The sequence below is a fragment of the Rhipicephalus sanguineus genome, chromosome 9 (assembly GCF_013339695.2).
Source record: "Rhipicephalus sanguineus isolate Rsan-2018 chromosome 9, BIME_Rsan_1.4, whole genome shotgun sequence".
Taxonomy (NCBI): Eukaryota; Metazoa; Arthropoda; class Arachnida; order Ixodida; family Ixodidae; genus Rhipicephalus; species Rhipicephalus sanguineus.
Genome location: NC_051184.2, coordinates 120,729,547 through 120,741,662, shown reverse-complemented (window position 1 = coordinate 120,741,662; position 12,116 = coordinate 120,729,547).

Below are 12,116 nucleotides of genomic sequence, written 5' to 3'. Positions count from 1 at the left end.
CAATAAATGCCGTGCTAAAGCGTGCATTGCGAATAAGCGCTAATTGCGGGAATAGATAAGCGTTCAGCTGCTCAGAAGGCGCTGCTCGCGGCTGTACGCGCGCATTCAACGCACTTTATGTGGGAGCGTTACAATGTCCTTGTAACTCTGGAATTTTCTGCGTGTGTAATTTTCATATGCGAACGCAGGCGGTCCGCGCTAAAGGGTGCATTGCGAATAAGCGCTAATTGCGGAAACGGATTTTTGTTCAGCTGCTCAGAGCGCGCTGCTGCCCCTGCGTGCAGCTCGCGGCAGTACGCGCGCATTAAATGCACTTAATGTAGGCGCGTTACAATGTTTTTCTGAGTCGGACCTCTGCGTGTGTAACTTTCATATGAGAACGCAGGCGGTCTTCGAACCGCTCATAAGACGCTGCCGCATCTGGACGCGCGCAGTTCGAGGCTGCAGAAATAACGAAAATTGCTCCACAGCATACGCTCATGGAATGCACATACGTTCGCTCATCTGAAGATACCTTTGTCACGCTGGTATTCACGAATTTAGCGCGAGCGAAGAGGGCACAAGTTTATAATTTTTCTAGCGGCACGACACGGTGAACCGGAGAATTCGGAGCCGAGGGTGTTTACGTCGATCGGCTCGGCCTGCATGACGCCCCACAAATTATGTATTAACCTTCCGCAAGAGCAAACACACGCCGATGGTACAAGAACAGAAGTTCGAAGTTGTGCCGACGGGTTACCAGCCGCTTTGTACATACATTGGTACATATATAAGCCCACGAAAATAACAAGCTTGCAAGTGGTGGCGCTGTGGTGTAATGGTTAAAGTGCTTGCTTTGAGTGCGTGTGGTCGCGAGTTCGATTCCTGTGCCGTGCGTACTTGTATGCAAATGTCATGACTGTGCATAAATACTTTGGTGTCCGTTTTCTATTATGTTCTAGTGATGAATAGTAGCTGAAATACTGCCTAAAATATACTTTTCTTTTTCATTTCGCGACCGGTCTAGGGCTTCGTATAAAAGGAGGCTTTAACAGCTCTCAAAAGAAGCAGAAAAACTCTCAATGCGCTCTGTTCAAGCCCCCAAAATGGCTTACATAAAAACAACAACTTTACCTCCAAAAGGAGGCTTTAAAAGCTCTCAAAAGAACCAGAAAAACTTCAAATGCGCACCGTTCAAGCCCTCAAAATGAGTTCAATAAAAACACAAATTTACCTCCTTAGTTCCGTCTAATCACTCCCTTAAAGGATTTAAATTAAACCTCCTTTTGAACCTCGTTTTGAAGGGGGTTTTGCGTAGTACCTTTTGGATGCACGTTATGCGTCGAGCCCGAAACTCCCTAAAAGGCTCAAACCCGTTTGCAGTGAACTGTTTGTTTGATGGAAACATCACACATATATACTGGATGAAAGAAAGAAAGAAATAAAAGCTGGTAGCCTGCGCAAAGCACACAACAGGAGAACAACCATCTGCGCCACATAATCAAATCTATGCATGTCTAATATGTAAATTCCTTGTAAAAAAATTCACAGCATATCCACGGGTGAATGATGAAGAGCTTGGGCGAAGCTCCTGAAGCAATCATGGTTACACCGTGAAATCTTCAGTGGTTTCACCCAGCAGTAATCAAAGCGATAGCCCAGTACATCATCAAAGACGTGACAAACACTGTATATATTTATAAAAGAAATTTTATTAATCGTAAGTGGTAGCTAGACGTGGCTCCCGTTCCCCCTTCATTATAACGGCTTTATGGTCGGTGAAGTGATCGATCGGTGATGGGTCGTAGTGGGATGTTTGCAAAGACGAAGTAGTGGGCAGTTTGCAAAGGATCGGTGATGGGCCGGGACGCGTGACAAGGTTAGACTAAGAGGAGCTTCGCCCTTAAAACGACACTTCTTCATCGGTCAGATGTGCCGATGGCGCACTAACACACGTCTTCGCCAAGGTTGCGCATCGTGAAGGCTTCGATAAGCTCTCGTTCCCTCGTGTCGTTAGATCGCTATGCCACTGTGATGCCCTCGAGATCAGGCCGACATTGACACCTTTTGCAATGGGTAGCTAAGATACCAGGGTGACAAGTGTGCCCATTGTAATTATGCTCGCGTAAACACGGGTTAAGACACCTAGCGGTTCGTCCAATGTACCATTTTCCGCATGATAAAGGAACACTATATGCAACGTCTTTTTCACATGGCACAAACTTGTTTACATGTTTAACAGAGCATGAATGATTTTCACTTTCATCGTAGCTGTTGACTTGGTGAAAAAGTGAAATTAGTTTGATAGCTATAGCTCAACAAGTTTTTAAAACTAACAACAGTTTATCGGCGGGAAGTGTGACCTTATATACCAAAATACACTCATTTCGTATCACGAAGGCAGCAAAGACAATCTTAACGCACACGTGTGGTACCAGGGAGATATACTATTTCTTTGGCTGATAAATAGATAGGTGGCATGCTGATGCATTTGTCTTTGAGACATCAGATGTTGTCAGCTTCGATGTTAGTTTGCGCTTCGTCTATCCATTTATGTTCCTTCTTGTGTCCCTGTCTTTTGTGCCCATCAGTTCCCATCAAGACGAATACCCAACAAGCCCAAGTCGAAACCCTCCTGGAGAGTACGGAAGGACCATAGGAGAGGGTGGGGAACAGTCGGATCGGGTGCATCTGGCTGGGATTGAAAAAAATAGAGGAGGCACTGTCTGTAGCAACTGATGTGTTGCGCTGCTTAGCAAGTGGAAGGCCCAATACCCGGCATGGACGAAGAAAAGAGCAACGAGGCAGCATAGCACAATGAGACAGAAAGAAAGAAAGAAAGAAAGAAAGTAAGAAAGAAAGGAAGAAAGAAAGGAAGAAAGAGAGAAATAAAGAAAGGAAGAGAGAAATAAGAAAGAAAGGAAAGTAATACGTCCGGGACGCACGCGCCAAGCCCTAGAGTTAGTACAGATTCTACAGGAAAAGCTGGACCGAAAGAGCGCTGACCACAAGAACACCGTCGTTACTTTCCTCCATGCCAAAAGCGGTCTCTTCTTCATTGGTTGAGGCTCGCGCGTGCGTGCCCAACCAGGGACATTCGCGCGAACATCTACCTATCACGTGTTCCAAAAATGCGCATTCATTTGTGGACGATATTGCATAAGACATATAGGCGCCACCATCTTAGCCTGTTAAACGAATGTTTTCTCATTATTGTATGTCAAGACTTAAATAAAGCTAGAGCTCCGCGTTTTCGGATAAATCCGATAAAAGCTCGCCGGTAACATTTTTTACAAGTCCGATTTGTCCGATAAACTCAGATTTTAAAAGCGAATTTTCAACGTTCAAAAGGCATTTCCAAAGATGAGAATCACCAATCGAAAGGAGCGCACCTCCATCAGTGGCAGCAATATCGTAAAATATGCTTGCTTCTATTGGGACATGATTTATTGTTGTAATACGAACAAACGCAAGTTTTGCATTGAGGTACTTGTGTTTGTGTGTATATGTGTTTGTGCGTTCAGACCTTGCAGACATCTATAGTATACTTAGTGTGTTTGCATGTTTTTGTGTTCGCATATGTCATGTGCGATTTTGGAGTACTGAGAAAAAATGATAATAGGTCCTTTATTTTTCGTCAAGATGATGGAGACTGGGAGAAAAAGCTGAGAAGCAGCTTGAGGAGCTACGCCCCCCAAAAGTACACTTTGGCGTGTTACGGCAGTGCACATAAACAGCCTTAATAAATGGTACATAAACAACAAGTAAAAAAGATGTGAAAAAAATGCAGAAACAGCTGCCAGCAGCAATGCAACTTCAGAATTGTGGCGAATCGGGCCTGTTGGTTGATCATCTTAAACACTTCGCAGCGCAGGAAAAATAGACACAAAGAAAACGACACCAGACAACGTACGAGCGCTAACTACCAACGAAGGTTTATTGAACAACACATGCGTATATATACCGTGCTCAAACACCGTCGCACATGCGCACACTACTTTCTTAGAAAGTACAACTCCTTATCTGAAAGGTGTACAGAGGGGGTGCTGACACATGCTGAACCCAGTGAAGATATCTTTTGTGCCTCTATAATCTCGCGAGTGAGCCTATCACTACTTTTGCTGACGACACTACATTGTGCGAAAAGAGGTTTACAGCCACGAGACCCGGAATGCATTGCCAACCAGCCGCCGCGTCCCGCTTTCATTACATTTTGCGCGTGCTCTTTCAAACTTTCATTTAGACATCGCCCTGTCTGTCCTATGTATTGTATTGTAAACTACATTGGTAGCGCAGGCAACAAATGAACCTTTCTGCTGCTTTTTGCAGCCTCGTTGAACACGTTAGCGCTCGTATGGCTCTCGTTAGCGCTCCTTCGCTCTACGGCATCGCACCGTAATCACCGGCCTCGACTCATCTCGCGTCGGCACAGAACGCTGTGAGTTTATCAAGCGACGAACGCTTCATACGGTTGAGTGACTTGTTTCCTTTACTTGTTCTCTATATAATAGCTTTGTTTAGCGCCGATATGTTTTATATGTTTGTAGTGGTTTTGGAGAAATAATGTGTTTCTTAAAGCGAAAGTTGTTATGATATCACAAGAAGGGCCGTTTTTGACGCCGTAGTTGTCCGCGCCGCCGCCGCCAGTGTCCGTAACCACTATCGCGAGAAATAAGAAAAAAAAAAACGAAATAAGAAAACAATTCCAGGATGGGACAGGGTTCGAACCCGGGTTCTCTGCGGGAGCCCAGTGTTCTACCTCAGAGCCAAGCCGATGCTTGAAACTGCTTCGCGAAAAGACCCTATACAGGCTTCATGTCGGGAAGGACCCACATTAACATATGTAATATAGCATGGTAGAAGAGTAAAATAAGAACCAGGCATCACACAAAGCGAATTCTGTAACCTGGCGTCACACAATGCGAATAGCGGAACGAGTGGGTTGTTAAGACTTTCAAAAGGGTCCAACGAAGAAAATGGGTTTAATTCACAACGTTTCGGAATCAACTCGATTCCTTCCTCAGGGGTAGTGACAGCGGCGGTGTCGAGGTGCAACTCTTAATTTCTCTTCCGATCCAGCTGGGGAGAAGGAGGGAAGGCGCGTCTTCTTTGGTGGTGAGAGTGTTGAGGGGGTCGTGGCTGCCGTGGTTGCTGCGGTTGTGTGGGATTGATGGGCGGGGGCCGGCCGGGGACGAATGCGCTCACTCGCGACTTTGCATGGGTTTTCTTGCTGTGGTTAGACCGTGAATATAGACTGACGGCAAGTGCCCCTTGCATCGGTTCAAGTTGCCTTCGGCGTTCTGGATGAACCACGATTCCAGTAATAGCCGTTTTTGTTGGTTACTTTCTGTTGCTAGGATTTCGGTTTTTTCAAAGTCGATCTTATGGTCGGCATCTTCCGAGTGTTCTGCAAGGGGGTTCTGTTGTCTTGAGAACGTCCTGACGTCGTTTTTGTGCTGTTTAATTCTTTCAGTCAAGTTTTTTGTTTCGGCACTGTACGAGGCCTGGCAGTCGGAACACTTGATTTTATAGACGACGCCTTGCGCTCTCTCTCTTGGTGGAAGGTCCCTGGGTTTCGATAGAAGAAGATTTATTGTGTTGGTTGGCTTGTGTGCGACCGTTATGCCTTCCTTCTTTAGGAGTCCGCTTATGGCTTCACTGGTGCCTTTCACGTAGGGGAGAGAGATTTGCTTCTGGGAAGGCGGCGACGCTGGGGGATTCGTTGGAAGTACTTTTCTTTTTTGCTGCCAGATTGCTTTCCGAATGAAATGGGGGGTAGCCGTTTTTTAGGGGCGAAGCTCCTTGTGCCGCGGCTCTGTCCATCCTCCGTTTGTTTGTAGCGTTGTAGTAGCCATCTCTAGTTCGTGAGAAGCGCGCGTTCTGGTATGCAGTAGAAGAAGAAGACGACGTTGACGAGTGGCACTCTCGTGCGTGTTCGCCTGTGTGGCGTTCTTTCTTCTTTACTACGTCTCGTGTTTTCAACGACACCCGAAGACAACATTTCAGAAGTAACGCGCCATGAGGCCCCCTCTTGGCACGCTTTCTCTTTAGCTCGGTGTCGCCAGATGGAAGACAAGGCTGCGGAACGGAGGGCACGGAAGGCGGTGGCAGCGCGAGCTCGCAGACAGAATCCTGAGGTGAGAGCCCGCGAGGCCGAAGCTGCACGTCGACGCCGCGAAGCAGATTCTGCAGTTCGAGCCCGCGAAGCTGAAGCTGCTCGACAAGCTGCACGGCTGCGGCGAGACGACCCCGCCGTTCGAGCCCGCGAGGCCGAAGCTGCTCGACAAGCTGCACAGCTGCGGCGCGAAGACCCCGCCGTTCGAGCCCGCGAGGCCGAAGCTGCACGGCTGCGGCGCGAATTGGATCTTGAATATGTGAAGGACCGTGAAGCGGCGAGAAAGCGCGCGTACCGGCAGGCAGAGCCCGAGGCTGTGCGAGCACGTGAAGTGGCTGCAAAACGCATCAGGCGGGCTCTGCCTGAAGGCACCGACGCACGCTTCCAGCGGGACTTCCTTGATAACAGTTTCGGCCAGTTGCGGTGTAACAGTTTCGGCCATAGTTGCAAAAAAGAAAAGTACTTCCAATGAATCCCCCATTGTCGCCGCCTTCCCAGAAGCGAATCTCTCTCCCCTAGGTGAAAGTCACCAGTGAAGCCATAAGCAGAATCCTGAAGAAGGAAGGCGTAACGGTCGCACACAAGCCAACCAATACAATAAATCTTCTTCTACCGAAACCCAGGGACCTTCCACCAAGAGAGAGAGCGCAAGGCGTCGACTACAAAATCAAGTGTTCCGACTGCCAGGCCGCATACATTGGCGAAACAAAAAACTTGACTGAAAGAATTAAACAGCACAAAAACGACGTCAGGACGTTCTCAAGACAACGGATCCCCCTTGCAGAACACTCGGAAGATGCCGACCATAAGATCGACTTTGAAAAAACCGAAATCCTAGCAACAGAACTAAGCAACAAAAACTGCTATTACTGGAATCGTGGTTCATCCAGAACACCGAAGGCAACTTCAACGATGCAAGGGGAACCTGCCGTCAGTAGCCTATACATTCACGGTCTAACCACAGCAAGAAAACCCATGCAAACAAAGTCGCGAGTGAGCGCATTTGTCCCCGGCCGGCCCCCGCCCATCAATCCCACACAGCCGCGGCAGCCACGACCCCCTCAACACTCTCACCACCAAAGAAGACGCGCCTTCCCTCCTTCTCCCCAGCTGGTTCGGAAGAGAAGTTAAGAGTTGCACCTCGACACCGCCGCTGTCACTCCCCCTGAGGAAGGAATGGAGTTGATTCCGAAACGTCGGGAATTAAACCATTTTTTTTGGTTGGAGCCTTTGGAAAGTCTTAATTATTTACCCAACCAGACAGGCAAATCTGTCAAAATGTTCAGCTTTGAGTGGGTTGCTGAATGCTTCCAACCCATTACATAGGGCTCTGTCATAACTGTTCATCGCCATCAGCCACAGCATCAAAAAAGTGCACAGTGTACCTTTATTAGTAGCCACAAGAGAGATTAGAACGGGCTCTAGAAATGCCGCTCTTTCAGCTTTCGCTGTGACTGTGCTGCGCTTTCCGCGCAGGCCTGGCGTGTTTTTCTCTCGTGCGTAATTAAAATGAGTGTGTCTAACGCTCTCGGCTCGTCCGTTCCTTCTGGCTGACTGTTGTCCGAAGATCCGTGACAAAAATAAGTGGCAGGCTCGGTACTCATTTTTGTCACGAATCTCCAGACAACAGTCGGCCAGAAGGAAACCGATGAAGCGAGAGCGTTAGACACGCCTATTGTAATTACACACGAAAGAAAAAAAAACACATTATTTCGAGAACAATTAAAAAAACACACTAACTAAATCTGACTTCAACAAACGTATCACACAAAGAAGTAAAGGAGACAAGCAACTAGATAGTACGAAGCGTTCATCGCTTACACCACTCACGGCGTTTTGTCCCAGTGCAAGAAGAGGCGAGGCGTGCGTGGGCCGCTAGCGTTGACTTCGGCGTTCCAGTCGATGACGCAGGCTTTCTCTGTTGTGGAACGCGAGCTGGCGTTGTCATTGAGGCTGGGAGGCATATGATTCAGTGACCTGTGCGTCGAAGGTACTTGAGGGTGTGTTCCAATACTCATCGTAGACGGCTAAATAGACAGCTAAGTGGACAGCGGCCATCTTAAGTCCGATTCCAATTCTCACGTAGCCGGCAAAATAGACAGCTTCGCGAAGACAGCATCGGAGACAAATACGATGCGGCTACTTTGCTGTCTACACAAAATGGCGGGTGACGCGGCAAATTCGTCTGCTTCTTCTTCGCAGCTCCGCGTTCCCACTGAGGCCCTGCGTTTAAATGCAAGTATTTTATTGCATTTTAGACCATGCATAATGCGTAGGCTTTCCATAAATTGCATTGGTTGTTCCTAAAGTGTAGCGAGGGTGTAGTGAACATTTTCAGCATTGTGCACAGCAACGGAGAGCTGTCTGTCCGGTGCGGAAAACTGCTTGAAGTGTAATAACACCATGAAAGCCCGGTATACAAACCGAAATAAATGCCTGTGTTTCAAATGACGCGAGTAGATGCAGGCTTTATCTTTGAGAGGTGCTTATCAGTTCACGAGTCGATATAAAATTGCATAAGTTGCAATACACGGCTTCGTATACGCGGTTTTCGACAATGCAAAATGTATATGCACGCTTGATGGCGCAAGACGAGTCTTTTCCGTCACTATTCTACGTTTTCTCATGTGCCTTACTGCTTGCTGTTGGTTTCAGTTGTGGTCATAAGCGCTGCGCAAGGCGAGAGTCGTGAAATTAAGCGCGCGAGCTTTTGAAGACTGTGCATATGCGATGTGTGTGTTTGGGGAGGAGGGAAAGGTGTCGCCGGACACGTGATAACTCCTCCTAATTTCTTTTGCGTATACGTACAGGCAACTTAGGCACGCCCCCTCCCCCTTTGCGTTTATAAAGTACGATTGAAAATACTGTTTACATGCGTACATGTCAGCGCTATATCCTGTCTCTTTTGCAGTTACCGAGGATAAAACTAAGCGCCTGATAATTAGGCGTCATGAGCTGGAGCATCTTTTCCCTGGCAAAAGAAATGCTGCAAAGCAAGGGTGGCTGTAAGTTGCCGTCGCCGCACGACATTTGTTGCTGTCATGAGTGTATATGTGATGAGAATTCCTGGAACCGGGGCGTCGCTGGAGTCCAGTTGAGGAAGACAAGTGGATTTGTCTTCGTCAACGTCAAGGCAGCAACTGATGTAGGCAAGGTCCATTTGTCGAAACGTTGGCTCCAGCGACACCAAGGATTTCGTCAGGCCACCATATATGTCTTCCCGAACTTCTGATATATCTTTGAACGTGTATGATGCGTAACTTGTTTCAGGAAGCGTCCGAAAAATCCGCAAAAAATAACTTATTTCCTCGCTGCCTTCTTAATTACTTTCTCGTTTGCAACCCACATATATGGACAATCAGTTGAGGCAGCAATAAATATATTAGATTAATTACCTTTTCAAATAATAGAGACATGCGATCAAGTAGGGAAAACTTAAGTTCTTCTTTTGGAGAATTCATTGTCGCTTTGAGATTTCCAAAAAGCGGCTTATGTTAGTTATTACAGAGTAATGAAATTCACCAGCAAAACCGAAACTGAAGTGCCATGGTGACCGTAACCAGAATAACGTCACTGCTCACGAAAGCGATTACTGTTAGATCTGCATTCGTTAACGCATGGGTGCCATGCGGGATATAGTTGCGAACAGAGACGCACACTCGCGAAGTTAAGTCGATCGATTATTGGTGTAACGACGCTCATTGCATGCGGCCGTGTCGGAAGAGTATGGCGGTTGCGCTTTCGGTTTCACTGGTGAAACTATTCAGATTTCATGACTGTACAAACAAATACCAGCGTCCGTTTTTTTGGAAATGTCAAAGCGGTAGCGGTGATCGTGGCAAGATATCGAAAAGTATGTTCTAAAATCTGAATTTCATTAGATGTGTCTCAGTACTGTGTATCTTATGGACTTACAGGAAAATCATTGACGATATCGGCCTGCATGCGCCACGCCTGAACAGTGCCGAAAGAAGTGGCTGAATCTGCGGAGGAAGTACAAGGTAATTAGCCCTTTTATATCAGCAAATTTTATCAGTGCCGTGATTTGATTGTTTCCAGCGCAACAAGCGCTTGTTTAGATATTTGCGAAAACAGTTTGTCCCACTAGATTTTTTTTATTTCTGCCTTGTTTCTTTCATCAGGATTTAAAAAACCCGCCAACTGGAGCTTGAAACAAAGAAAATTAACTCTCGTGGCCGTTCTTCGAACTGATGGATACAGTGATGTCAGGAAGGCCGATTATAACACCACCGCGGCTGATTGCGTCAGCGCTTGCCGATGCAAGCACGGAGAACTCAGAGGATGCAGTGAGCACTTCAATGCTCTACTGTTGTAAATTTATTTAGCCCTTTACCGAACGTCGCACTGCTTTGCCGGATATTTGTAGTTAATTATTAAAAGCGCATCATTGCTGATGACATCACGAATAAATTAAAAGCCCAGTAACTACCCATTCAGTATATATATAGTTTTAGCATTATGGAGTACACTTTGTAGAGCAACAATTTTCGCACGTACCAGGACAAAGAAATGATGTCCAGTGAGACGTGTCAGAAAGTTGAACTGCGAAATAATGATTGCATGCGTATTAGATTGGGTGCAGTTATTTGTGCTATATTTGTGTTATAATTCAAAACGTGCGTATAGCCACCCTCTTTCATTAACCGCTCAAATGTAAAAAAAAAGGCTGAAATCCAAGAAGCTTGAAGAGATGAAAGGTTGGTGAGCACTAGGTGTCGCGGGAGCCGAAGTCTCGACAAGCTGACTTGTCTCCTTCAAGTTGCGGCCTTGAAGAAGGTAAGTCCGCTTGTCGAGACATCGCCTCGAGCACACGACCCCTGTTTATGGATCTTTCATCTTCTCTTAAACGTAAGCAATGACCAGTAATCGCTGTAACCTATTGCATTCCGTGGTGGTTGCGCATTGTGTTGCATAAAGTGGCTTTTGTTTCGTGCAGAATGACCAGCAACCCCGGGAGGCAAAGAGGCAGAGACGCGAGGAGACGCAGAAAAAAAACGACGTCATGGAGCGCATCCTCACCAACGTCGAAAAACAAACGGAACTGATGGGGAAGATGTTCGATTTTTGCATGAGGTTCGCCGATGACACATAGCCACCTAATTGTGGTTTAGACAATGCATGTTATGTAACAGAGACATTGTTACTTTTCACAAGGCTTTGTGGTTATATTTATTAATAAACTAATATGTTTGATGGTTAAAAAAGTCCAGCTGATTGTAGACAATGAACTGAAAAAACTGGTCTCAGATGTCTGCATGGTAGTCATGATCGCCGCGCGGCGCAGGGCAGGAAAGTCGGGCGGCCAGACGGTCTCTGATTTGTGCTGCTTCTGGATCCTGGGATGGAGGTTCCGTGTCATGGTCCCCACCAATGTGGACGTCTTCTTCGAGCTCCTCAGGGGGTGCGTCACCCATCCGCATGCACACATTGTGCAGGCTGCACATGCAGCAACGACATCCGGTGCCTGCACACGACACCTCCAGTGCCTTTGTGAACACCGACCCCCAGCGGCCTTTCATAAGGCCAAAGGCGCGCTCACAATTGCACGCGCTCAACAATTGCACGCCGCTCTTGCGTGGGCTGTGTTGAAGCGTATTTCACAGGCTGGGTTGTGTCTTTATACGGCGTGTGATCGCGATTGGTGCGACCATGTTGGGATAACGGAATCGCCTAAATGGCTATCCAGGAGGGGGATAAAGGCTTCTAGTGTATAGGGGACTATTCTTTAAAACCCGAGTATCGTGGACGCTGCCTGGGTATCCAACAAAATGTCTACGAATATGCCCCGATGGTCACAGACTACCTGCATTTAGATTGAGTAAAAATGCTCCTGTTGAAATAGTCTTCGGCATACTGGACTGGAGTATCCTTATGTGGGCGCCGTCCATGGCTCCAAAAAAGCCATCGAAATTGTTGCACTTTGACATGGTGCAAAACTGCACTAATCTCAGGTAATTCTCTGGATTTGGCAGGTATTTATTTAATTATTTATTTATTTTTA